Source organism: Struthio camelus, chromosome 15 (assembly GCF_040807025.1).
Source record: "Struthio camelus isolate bStrCam1 chromosome 15, bStrCam1.hap1, whole genome shotgun sequence".
Taxonomy (NCBI): Eukaryota; Metazoa; Chordata; class Aves; order Struthioniformes; family Struthionidae; genus Struthio; species Struthio camelus.
The window spans coordinates 21377030-21390048 of NC_090956.1; the positions used below are offsets into that span (position 1 = coordinate 21377030).

The 13019-nt window shown below is 46.6% G+C and overlaps 1 protein-coding gene and 1 long non-coding RNA gene across 14 annotated transcripts in view; one reads left to right on the forward strand and one right to left on the reverse strand.

Annotated features, from left to right (window-relative positions):
* The window catches only part of CAPN15 (calpain 15), a 62697-nt gene extending 54755 nt beyond the window's left edge, over positions 1 to 7942 (reverse strand). For 4 of the 13 annotated variants that reach the window (XM_068908293.1, XM_068908296.1, XM_068908306.1 and 1 more), the window contains exon 1: positions 7743 to 7833. The gene's annotated coding sequence lies outside the window, so the exon portion shown is untranslated. Of the gene's footprint in view, positions 1 to 6731; positions 6769 to 7742 lie in introns of all 13 variants that reach the window. The other 9 variants (XM_068908301.1, XM_068908298.1, XM_068908294.1 and 6 more) reach the window with 9 other exon arrangements.
* Positions 7943 to 8101: 159 nt separating this feature from the next.
* On the forward strand, positions 8102 to 12727 carry LOC138061092 (uncharacterized). The gene is made up of 2 exons (XR_011134723.1): positions 8102 to 8858; positions 9982 to 12727. It is a non-coding gene; the product is annotated as an uncharacterized lncRNA (long non-coding RNA).
* Positions 12728 to 13019: the final 292 nt, after the last annotated feature.

Below are 13019 nucleotides of genomic sequence, written 5' to 3' on the forward strand. Positions count from 1 at the left end.
CTTGATCAGCATCCACTTGAACTACAGCTCCCAGAAGGCTCTGTGCTTCCTGCAGCACCAGGCTGATGAAAGGCTGGAGTTTAAACCCCTCTGGAGACAGGATCCAGTCTGCCTTTGGGTCGACTCAGACTCTACACTCTCCATTTCAGCATGTTTGGCTGTGACCTTACAGTTCTGTTCCCACTGCTAGACTTACTCTCTCTAACCATATCTACAGCTTAGTGTTCTGGTGAAAGCCTTGATCGTATCAGGTAATGCAACACCTCACACGCTCAGCAAGATCTTAGCGATAAGGATTCCGGACATCTTTCAACAATTAGCAACAGTGCAGGATCTCCCAAGAAATCTGTATGTGAATGCAAGGATGTCTGAAGGGGCACACTGCCTGTACATTCAAACACAGAAACAGACGTTAATTACTCTGCATGGCCAGGAAATCATTCAATTGTATTTACTGGAAATTCAAGAGCACAGATTCTTCTGATTGTCAAATGTGCCCATCCCCAGAAGCTCTGACGTTTGAACATTCACCTTAGTGAACCTAGCAAACCTCCCTCCCCCAGCTCTTTACAAGATACATTCCCTTCCCCCTTCATATTCTCTGCTCTCAGAAAAACCTGTGTTCATGAAATTTACCCCTCTGTAATAGTGCTATCTCCCTTGGGATTGGTTTTTCATAAAACAGAGGCAATGAGAATCCTTGTCCATAACTGTCTGGTATGCTGGCACACTCCCACTTTCTTTTTTTTTTTTTTTGGGGGGGGGGGGCGGGAGAGGAGCTACAGAGGGAGGGGAAGAAGCAAATGAGGCTTCAGCAAGAACGACATGATGATTGAAGCTCTCTGGGAGCACAGCAGAAGCACATGAGAACAATAAACCTTATTCTGCCCCACCATCTTGCCCACTCTCCTTATAACTACGCCATTAGATGCAATGTGTTGCCACTACGGTAGGTCATGGTGAATTCAGAATTTTTCTCTCCTAGCACTCTGCACCCCCGAGATTTCTAGGCAGTGGGAAAAAGATGACCTATGAAGAACACCTGGGCCTGTGGGTTTGCACTATTAAAGGCATCAAACCAGCAAATGAAGAATGTCATGGAGCAGGCAGAGACACCTCTCAGGGACCAATAAATAGTAAATAATGGTTTGAATAAAGTCAGAAAGGACCACCTCGATCCTTGTAGCTGAATGGTCTGTACAGAACAGGCTACCCAGGGAACTCCTGGCCAACAGCACCTCTTTTGGAAGGCATTCTAACATTTGAGCCATTCCAGCTTACGTACACCAGAAAGGCTTAAGATTTATCAAAGCTAGAGAGATAGCAAGATCAACACCAAAAGATGGAGGTCACCAAAAACGCCTACATCAGACTACATGACACCATGTCATTTTTTCTTGCAGAACACATGCACAGTTGAGGAAGGGAAGCCACTTAACACCCAGCAGCTTAAAATGAAACCTCTTAGCTGTGCTGAAATTTCAAGGGTGGTCTGAATTCCATCTGTTGGCTCAAGTCTTACAGGTAGGTAGCTGATACAGACAAGCTGGAGAGCAAGATCTTTCCCATATCAACACTGAAGTGTCTCTGGAGAACAGAGCTGCCACACAAGGGAAGACACAGTCCAGCATGCAAGAACCCTCTGCTCAACACTTGTGCCATGTTCCTACTTCTACAGTCCTGCACAAACACTGATGAGTTAGCATGTTACCTGGTGAAGCAGCCTGAAATTTAGCTTCTTTGCAAACCTTTATGCTATGGGAGCAGAAAGATCTTCTCTCATCACAGAGAATATAGGTGAAAGCAAGCAGACAAGCTGGCTGTGATCTCCTCAGTTCTCAGTAAACTGAAATCACCTGCACTGGTGCTGAGATACAAGATGTCGAAGGGGAAATTTAAGTGCCATAGGAAGTGCCACATTAGAAATGCAGCTGGGTGATATCATAAGAGGGAGACGATAGCTTTTTGTATGGTATGGACCTCTATTTTACCCAAGCAAATGTTTATTGATATCCCTGCAGTTTTGGCAAGGATTGCTAATCCCAATATTGAGGAAAAGGCCAGCTTGGCCTCTCTGATACAGTGCATTCACCACCCTCTTCAAACACTGACACTCTTTAGGCCCATAGCATTTAGTGAGCCCTCTGGGTTGCTACAAGTGAGGCTGCATTTCAGCAATGGACAAACTACTTCTTTTTTATGAACACACATTAGAGTTTGCACTATTGACAAGGCACACAGGCACGCTCTTTTAGAGGAACACAGATACGTTGCAAGTACTGTTTTTAATGTTTTTCCTGTAGCTAGCGGTGTCCCCCAGGGGTCAGTCCTGGGTCCAGTCTTGTTCAATATATTCATCGATGACCTGGAGGAAGGGACAGAGTGCACCCTCAGCAAGTTTGCTGAGGATACTAAACTGCGGGGAGAGGCTAACACTCCAGAAGACTGTGCTGCCATTCAGAGGGACCTGGACAGGCTGGAGAGCTGGGCCGAGAGGAACCTCAAGAAGTTCAACAAAGGCAAGTGCAAGGTGCTGCACCTAGGGGGAAATAATCCCATGCAGCAGTACAGGCTGGGGGCTTGACCTGCTGGAAAGCAGCTCTGCAGAGAAGGACACCCGGGAGTGCTGGTGGACAACAAGTGAAGCATGAGGCAGCAGTGTGCCCTTGTGGCCAAGAAGGCCAATGGTCTCCTGGGGTGCACTAGGCAGAGTGTTGCCAGCAGGTGGAGGCTCCTCCTCCTGCCCCTCTCCTCAGCCCTGGGGAGGCCTCACCTGCGGTACTGCGTCCAGTTCTGGGCTCCCCAGTCCAAGAGAGACATGGCACTCCTGGAGAGAGTCCAGCGGAGGGCTACCAAGATGATTAGAGGGCTGGAGCACCTCTCCTAGGAAGAAAGACTGCAAGAGCTGGGCCTCTTCAGCCTGGAGAAGAGAAGATTGAGAGGCGATCTCATCAACGTGTACAAGTATCTGAAGGGGGAGTGTCAAGAGGATGAGGCCAGCCTCTTCTCCGTGGTGCCCAGCGACAGGGCAAGAGGCAGCGGGCGCAAACTGAACCACAGGAAGTTCCATCTGAACCTGAGGAGAAACTTCTTGACTGTGAGGGTGACGGAGCACGGGACCAGGTTGCCCAGAGAGGTAGTGGAGTCTCCTTTGCTGGAGATATTCAAAACCCGCCTGGATGTGATCCTGGGAAATATGCTCTACAGGACCCTGCTTGAGCAGGGGGGTTGGACTAGATGATCTCCCTTCCTTAGATGAGGTCCCTTCCAAACTAGACCATTCTGTGATTCTGTGTAAAAGGCTAAAGACTAAGCTTCAGCTTTTAGAAATCAAACTTTATCACTTCAAGCTGGCAAGAATAGCCCCTCATTCTCTCAAGTTATACTCTTCTCAACTAGACAGGCTGCAGCGCAATAGGAAGTATCAGCAGTTATGTACTCAACTTCCAGGAACCCAAAAGGCCAATCCTAGCAGCCTATGGCTGCTTTCCATTCCTCACTGATCTATTTGCTGGAGTTAGACAGAAAAGAATGTTGCCCCTAAGCCATTCAACAAACTCCATGTCCTGCTAATTACATCCATATAAATATATCATCTTGGCTGTCAAATACTGGCCCTGTTGACAGGAAACTACACTTTGCAAGGCAAATGCAGAAAAATAATCCTTCCTGCTGCTGGTGACACACTTCTCTGGATCTTACTTCCTTTCCAGGGCTCTCCCTTCTCCCTTCTACCTAAACACTAGTGCAACAGCATTTTTTCCAGAGCAGAAGGAAATGGCACACAAAAAACATCCTGATCTTTTAAGCCACTGAACATGAGCAAGTTTTGGTACTGTCAGTATTTGAAGAGGGTGGTGACTGCACTGCATCAGAGAAGTCAAGCTGGAGTTTTGCCCTAATACTGGGATTAGCAATCCTTACCAAAATTGCAGGGATATCAATCAGCCAGCCTGAGAGCCACCAACACATGGTAAGGAGCTGTGGAAGCCAGAGTTAAATGTCTCTCATTTACAGACAACAGCCCTTCTGTCTCCCTTTGCTTCCTCAGTTTCTACTGCTAAATATAAGGCAAGCAACAACACTTAACAGTAATGAGAGTGTGACAGAAATACAGTAGTAGCCCGCTCCTCTCTGCCAGTCTCAGGTAACCATGACCTGGAAAGGGCTGCATATTCAAGAAGGATCTAACAGCAATCAGCAACAAAGAGCCAAACGCAGGTAGATCCAGGGGACTGCTGGTGAGCAGGCAGACAGCAAATTTCACTCTGAAGAGCAGGATTACGATGGAAAAGGAGGAGAAAGGCACAGACTCACCTGTCCTAGCCATATTACAAGCTTTCCCAAAGCTACAGAATGTATGATCTTTCTTGGAGCCTCAAGTTGCTGCAACTTGGCCATTCACAACAGCTTATTCCCAATGCAGCAGTCTCTGCAACAAGCCCTCCCTGCAGGACCCTGGGCTCTGACACAAGCTTTCCAAAACAGCCGCATCTGTCCCTGCTCCCAGGTCTGATCACATACAGCCACAGCACTTTGTTCCAGGCTCCCTGCTTTGTAAAGCCAACTCGTTACAGGATGACAGATCCTCATTTAGAGAAAGTCACAGCCTTCATTTCTACCCAGGCCCCTCTGTTTACAGAGAAGGTCAACACAAAATGGAAGACAAACAAGAGAAAAGAACATGGCTTCAGATGGAGCAGGAAGATGGGAGGAAAAAGCATTACTCCCATGTATATCTCATCTAACAGCAAACAACCACCTAGCTGAAGTAAATTAACACAGCCACGACTGTATGAACTAGTTTGCAGACTAGACTGGTCTCTCTATAGACCTCATGGGCAACTAGTGCAAACCCAGCAAATTGCCACAAAACTACTGGGACAGATGAAAGTTGCATTCTTTCCACAAGATAAAAACTAGACACTCTCAACTGGCTGAGACAACACTGGGGCCCAAGACATTTCCTTTACAAAGCCAGTGGTAATCTGAGCAAAGATAAACCATGCCCTCTGTTTTCCATCCAGGGACTAGCTGAGTAATCAGCAATTTCCCTGTGCATGAAGGCACTGAGGCCCCTCCACAGGGTCACCTAGTCCTTGGCTAACACAAACCAGCTCCAAGTTGGAGCAGGATGCCAAACTTTTTTTCATGCAACTTCAGCAGCTTTCTTCTTCTGTTTTTCAATATTTGTTCTGATTCAAAAGATGTTATGCCCAACCCACACTTTGAGTTGCCTTCCACAGCTTACTTTCACATTAAGTAATGAGACTCCAGCAGACTGCCCTTCTTTCCTGCCAGAACAATACAGCTTAGCAAACACAGTAAGTCATATCAAACCTTCAAAGGTCTCTTTAGCCCTCAAACCCCACCAGGGGAAGGAAGCAATATTGGGTCTTTCCTTTTGCCTTGAACTTTTAAAGTCTTTGACATTAACAGAAGCTAATGCAACTTTAAACTAGTTAATATGACCATGATTTTACACGTACATGCTGATTTGAACCGTGCCCTTCTGACACACTATAGGGTAATACTTATACCAAAGACAAAGGGTAGCAGTACCAGCCACCTTACCCAATATGTTAACGCAACTCATTCATCAAAGCTCACTCTCACTCTGATTCACTCATGCTCACAGCCACAAGCCAGTCTGTTTAGCTATAGGTCTCAAAAAATGGCCATAAAAAAGCCACCCAGAAAACTTTTGGTGCCACAGGATGCCAGTCTACTAGTCACCAGAGGTCTGTTTGAGTTTACAAAAGATGGCAGCTAATACAGATTATAGACACCTAAATACAAAGAAAGATGACCCCTATGAGTCTCAAGTCACAATGGGCTACGTATGCCAAGATCTCTTTGGTCAGATCAACAAGCATTGCAATCTGGGAGCGCCGTCTCCTGACGCCACAAGTCTATCTCCATCAATCAGTAGCTGCGTTCTATACTGCTCATCTCCACCTTGGCTCCCTCTCAATTCATCACCTTGTCTTCAGTAACTCCTCACCAACATATAGCAGTGTCAGTGCACAGATGCTGTAGGTCACACACAGTAAGCACTTTTAAGACAACCTTCTGTCTGACCGTGCAAAAACCATGCATCCGCATCCTGGGCATGAAGGCCCACAGAATGCTGAGTACTAGTTGAGATTTCCATCTGAAAAATTCAAAGAGGAAATAATATGACACTTTTAACACAACATGCACATTATCTGATCTCCCCAACATTTCACCAGACAACCATCCCATCACATCTGTTTCTTAATGCTTGGGAGAAAAAGGATGTAATAGAAGAATCAGATGCAAGGAGGGGAAATTAGAGTTGCTCAGAAAACAGAGAGGCTAGGTAGTATATGGAACTTTTCCATCCAGCATAACAGACTTCTACATCCAGGATTTGGAGGCTGACATGTTTACAACAGAAGTCGATCTGAAGTGCAATAATATTTAAGGGTCTTGACAAGACATCAGGAACCCAGCAGCCTTATGACACTTCTAAGAGCCAAGCATAAGAGCCTGTCAACCAATTTTAAAGGGCAAACATGCAAAGGCTTTAGAAACTGGGCACAAAATCCTGCTTAACCCCCAGAGAGGGATTTCTAAACTGGAGGTTAGAGTGCAGACCTAAAAGGCAGGAGTTCTCAGTTCTCTTGAGGGCTCTGCTGTTGTTCAGCCTCAGGGCAGGCACTCAGCTGTTCTGTGTCTATTAACTGGAATGAGTAATGCTTACCTACCTGACAGGAGAATTGGGAGGCCCAGGTTTTCCCTGTACTGCGAACAGAATGCACCACAACAGTTCAGTTAGGTAATACAGTACAGGGATTCATTAAGCTTCCACTCTCTCCCTATTGCTGCCATGTAATTTTTAAGTTTGCTAAAAACCCATACTGGTATCATTTACAACCCTCTCACAGCAGGGCAGAGATATTAATAGGACAAGCATAATCTGCAGATCATCTTATAAACCCTGGATGAAGCACATCACTGCCTGCAAACAATGACAACCCCAACTCTGCACAGTATTTATGAGATCGTATTCCTGGCTCTGATGGCTCCCCCATTCTCTGAGCCACGGTTTATCCCAGCTGCTGGGAAAGTGATTTCTGAGCCATGCAAGGCAGTTCAGCTTTCAAAATAGCTTTATATTGCTGAACCAACTAAAAATGCATCTTTCCTCCAGGTGACCAGGGGTTAGGGCTGAGCCCGTTCAATGGCCTCACAGTTTTCTAGGAGGAATAACACCCTTACTAGGCAGCATGCTGCCGCCAAGAACCTGGCAGCAACAGGCAATGCCAAGCTCGCAGGTGAGTGGGCAGGGGTGGCATAGCCCACAGGAGTTATCGCAGTGAGAAAGTCAGGAATAAGCCTCCCGGGAGCAAGGGCCTGCCAAAGGCTCCATTGAGACTGCAAACTACGAGGCAGTCAGTGAAAGCCAAGCTGCTTGGCCCGATCTTTCCAAAGTCTTCAACAAAAGACAGTCACTGGGCCTGGGGCAGTGCGGGAGGCAGACCCCGGAGAAGAGAGGAGAGGAGGCCCCTGGGCAGCCCATCCCCACCCTGTGCTCCATCAGAGGCCCCGGGCCGACCCCCGCCGGGCTGCCCTCGGCCAGGCTGGCTACAAGGGCCCCCCGCCACCCCCTGGAGGAAGCAGCCCCGGTCCGGCCGCACCGGCTGGGCCCCGCTGCCTCTGCCGGCCGGCTGGGGCCGCCGGAGCTCGGCTCCCCTCGCCCCCGGACAGCCACTTACCTGGGGAGCGAGGCGGCCGCGCTGCTGCTCGCGTCCCCCCCGGACCCGCACTTTCCCCCAGGCAGAGTAACTTTGACCCCTCCCGCCCGCCCGCCCTCCCTGCACAGCTCCCAGCCGCTCCGCGAACGGTTTCCTCCAGCAGCTCCGGCCAAGCCTGCCCCAGAGTCCAGAAGCCCAGGCTTACGCCGCTACCGTAGCGTGGTACCCTATCCCCGCCTCCGAGCATTACGGCGCGGAAGCAGCGCAAAGGCCGTCGTGAATAGCACGGTAAGACTACAAGCCCCAAGGGGCTGTGCGCAAGAGGAGCGGAAGTTGCTTGCCTTAGCGAGGCACGCCGGGAGTTGTGGTCGGCGTCAGGAGGGGAAGGACCGTGCGGACGCTGCGGTTCTGCTGCAAAGGAGGGCGGGCAGGGCGGAATGCCCGCGGCAGGGAGGAGGCCGGGGTCGAGAGGCCGGAGGCCAGCTGGCGAAGGAAACGGTGGGACGGGGCCGTCTGTGGAGAAGGGTCCATAAGTTCAGGACTACATCCCCTAGGGAGCTGTGCGGCCGCGCTGCAGCTCTCCAGCCGGAACCTGCAGTGTCGCCGCCGCCTGGCAGGGGCGCTGCTGCGGGCGGGAGCCTCCTAGGCCAGGAGCGGCGAGACCGCGGAGCGCCGCGATGCCATGGCCAAGGCGGCGGGAGCGGGGCTGCGGGGGCGGGCGGAGCGGTCTGCGCGCAGGCCTCGTCGGGCTCCCGCCCTGGGGCCCCCGCGGCCGCGCCGGCCCTGTCAGGGCAGCGAGCACCAGCCTGCCTCTAGCGCTTGCAGTCTTCCTACAGCCCGACCTTCCCCCCGAGAGGCCACGCATCCCATTGCGGCACCGAGGAAGCTCATCCCCGTATCCTAGAGGTGGACCAGACTGCTGGCTGTCACGGGGAGCTGTGGGATCACCCACGGACATGGAGTCACCAGTAGAGCCGGGAGTCCAGCCTCGGCAGACCTGACCTGCTGCTCGTGCCACTGGCACCCTGCTAAAAATGCAGCCACCTGCTGCTGAGCAGGCAACAGCCCCAGCTGTGCCCTGCAGTGGGGTGACAGGACCCCACAGGAATCCTCTTCTGGACCTACACAGTCAGTGGGGTAGGGATTTTCCTGCTATTGAAAGAAATGGGACTGCACAGCAGAAGATGTCAGTTTCCTAATTCTTATGAAAAGTGAGATGTTAGTTTTTTGAGTCTCTGCTAGCTCAGCTGCAATATCTGAAAGGAATTTAATACATTATGACAATTAAATAAGAATAATTACGTTTGTGTAATTATACCCTTGGGGGGAGGAGGAAATCTGTAAAAGATAAAAAGATGTGACAGTTCTTCCATAAGAATGCAGAGCCTTTCCAAGAGCATTCCTGCTAGTGATGCGGGAGACTTCAAGGTAAGGATCCTGCCCAGACCTGATTTATTTCCTAGCAGAGCCCTGAAGTAGCCAGCTAGTCTGCTAGTGGGCAGATCTTGTGTTTCTAGTCAATGATGTCTAGTGCTGTTGGTCCAACGTTCCAGTGTTAATCACGGGCAAGTTACATAGTCTTGAGCTCTTACACAGAGAAAATATGGATATAGACCTTTTCTTTTGAAGCTATGTGATCTGCTAAAGTTCTCAAACTTTGCTCAGCAACTCTGAGCATCTGACAATTAACACTGCAGGATAAGCAACCTTGTTTCACTCCTCAGGGAAAACATCAGCTGTTATGAGATGAAGGATAAAGACACTGATGTTTCCAGCACGGAGTTGCAGAGATCAGAACCGTAGGGCAGAGCAAAACCAGCGTTCATGGTGTGGCAGTGGCTGTTCCTACTCCTCCATGCCTGTTCTGCCTCAGATGCAGGGATAGCCCAGCTACTTTGGAAGGAGCTACTGAATACTTGCTAATTACAACAGTTAATTACCTAGTGGTACCTGAAGGAAACCTGAAATTGGCACTGAGTTACCTCAGCCCTCCAGGCAATAGGCAACCCTTTTTCAGCTTTGGATTTGCAAGGAGCCGTGCTCATGGGGTTGCAGTTCCCAGGGGAGTGTGTAGATGCACAGCAGTGGGAGGAGTAGGAACCTCAGCAACCTTCCCAAGGGAACCCTTCCCATTGTGAATTGCAGCCCTGAGATGCTGTAATGCCAGCCTGTGAGGTGTGACTGCTACCAGATACATACAGGTTAGAGACTGTCTTCTAGTCCAGCTTCAAATCTAAATATCTTCCATTTGAACACATAGATTTCCCACTCCCTTCTGCGTTCACCTGTTTAAGCTGGGAAGCACCTTCAAACGATCGCACTGCGTGGAGGTAAGAAGTGGGAGTACTGGCTGTTTCTGCTGATTTCCACAATTCAATGCTGAACCAGGAGTGAGTGCATGAGGTACCGTCTACCCAGCAGGACCCCAGAAAAGTCATGTATGCCACACTTACCTACTGTGATTCCCCCAGTAAATAAAAAGCCCTAGGTAGGACACAGCCTTCCACTCTACACTGAGCGCTCTCTCCGTCTTTTTGGTGGCATGTTTTAGCGGGGGGATTTGAACAGAGAACCAATATCACCTTTACATGCTTAGAATTGCTGTCACCAGCTGCAATCCTTTCAAGGATTGCTGGACCACAGTCGTCTTCTGCTTCAGCCAAGATGGATTTGGACATTTCCTCTGTTACTCCTGCCAGTAAGAGCTAAATGTATTAAATGGGCAGGCTGAGATTTCCCTATATGCTTCTACTGAGATGTCCTTGTGATAACTGCTGGGCTGCAGGAGCCTTCCATAATACAGGGTTGCACAACTTGCAATTTTAGCATCTTTGTTCCCGAGCAGCATGTTAGCATCCTTGTTGCTATTCTGTTGTCAGTTGAGTTGACAGGACCTGACAAAGAATTGACTGCAGACAAATTGATGTTGCCCTAATGTTTCTGCATTTCTGTCTCTGACTTACTTCTTGAGGTGTGTCATGCAGACCAAACTGGCCTTCTTTTCTAGAAGATTTGCAAAGTATAACAATGGTAGGGATGGCCCGTCTAACATAAGTAATTATAGAAAAATAGACATGAAATTTAGACTACAGTTAAGAGAAAAGTCTTCGTATCTGAGGAAGTCCATTAACTGAAAATGACTTAATTCTATCATGTAGAGCAATTCAAATAATGTTTAAAAAAATACTTTTTTTTCTAATATCTTACTAGCTAGGATCTTCAGAATTTCTATTTTTTCTTAGATATGCCTTTTTTCACTGCACTCAGCAATAGGGAAAATAGAGCTGAGTACAGTGTGTGATTGTAAATCCTCAAACACTTATTCTTAATTCTTACTGTAAAAAAAGTAAAGATATGAACTCGTTTTAATTAGTTTTTTAAAACCTGGCTAAGAATCAGTTTGACTCTATTGTTTTGTTCATATCCCATTAAAATGTCCTGCTGATTATAATTATAATTTCAAACATTTTTTCATGCCTGCTTCTCTTTGCTCTCACATGTTTTAATATTTAATATTTAATTTAATATTTAATATCTTTTAATATTAGTTCTGCAGAAGCAATATTACCAAAATAGTTGACATGAAGAAAATGTATAGATGCCAAATGATGGACTTACTTAAAAGGGTGTTCAATGATGCAGAAGTAGTAAATACTAATTTATCTTACCCTTTGTGTATAAGTAATATATTTTACATAGCAAAATGAGGCAATTGTATTTTTAATTTATCTGAAATAACTTTTTCCAAAGAGTACCACGGTCTAAAATAACTTTAATTTTTGCTCTCTAATTATGGCCTATAGACTTATAGGTATGGCCATGCTACCGGTATCCTCTAAGGAGAGGAGGAAATATGTTCTTCAGAAAACATGAAATAACAGTGAGATGTTGGCATATAAATCTTAGGCTACATTCTCAGAATTGCCTTATTGTGCTTTTTTTGAATGGACCCTCTGTTTACAGACAGCAGTTTCAGGAGCTGGTTCTTCACTTCACAACTTAAGAAAAACAATGACTGGGAGTGAAATATGCAAAAAGCCTACCCGCTGCCTTCCATCCGCATAGGCATAATTAGGCTGTGTATCTGTTGTGATTTCACCCCTTAGTTACTAAATCTGATTATTCATCATGCACAAAAAAGGGATTTTTTTTTTGGAAAGTTGGGTTAGCCAACAGGCTAAAAAGGTATTGTATAACTTCCTGTGCTTGTCACTGTGGCTCAGGTTCTGATTCCTGTTTACCTTTTTTTCTGGACAGTTCATCACTTCACAAAGAATCTCCTGCTCTGTGTACTTAAGTCCCCTTTACAGATAAGTGTGTCTTACAGTTGTTTTCATAAATTGATGTAAGCTCCATTTTAAAATATTGAGAGCCACTTCCAGAATTTCCTTTCCAGGGATCCAGAGTCTTCTAAATTCCAAACTAAATTTATTAATGGATACTTCATGTGTACTTGTTCCTTTGCCAGCGTTGCCTGTGAGCTTAAATAGCCCTCTGTCTCTAACAGAGTAACTTCTGATATGTACAGCAATCATATTTCCTATGTCTTAGTTCTGTTCTATTACATTAAATTCTTCTAGTGTCCTTTTGAATGATAGATACTTCATTCTTTGGACATGTTTATAGCCTGTCTTTGTAGCTCTTTGTTTGAATCTGGATTCCATTTTTTAAAATGAGACCAGAGTCATTCACATATTTCATATATCACTCAAGTGCCATTATGAATTCTTTTATGACTGCTAGGGAAGTATTGCTCTTTCCATGGTTCTACTGCACTGGTGAATTGTTAATTTGTGATTAACTAATACTGTTTGTTTTATGTCTGGATAGGAAATTTGTGATGACTTCCACATTTGCTAAATCCTGGTTAAGAGCAGAACTTGTTGCTATTAATCCTGCCTGCCAAAATGATGTTCCTATTCTCTCCTCCTAGGTGCTACCTAAGGGTACTACCAACCTTCATATTCATGTTCTTTGAGAACTCTGCAATAAAAATGAAAGATATATTCATATAGTTAAAGAATTTATTTACATATCCTTTTTTTTGGTTTGTTCAGTTTTTTTAACATTTCCTAGACCATGAATGAAAGTGTTAACTGGCTTGTTAAGAGATCTACTTGGGAAAAAAGTCCTATGGCATATGGTCCTGGAGAGAAGAGGGGTAAAAGAAGACTGATCGATTTTCAAGGATCCCCTCCTCCAAGCTGAAGCATAGTCTATCTGCATTTCCAGAAAGTCAAGAAAAGGTAGCAGGAGGCCTCCATGAATGAATAAGGAGCTCCTGACAAAACTGAAGCA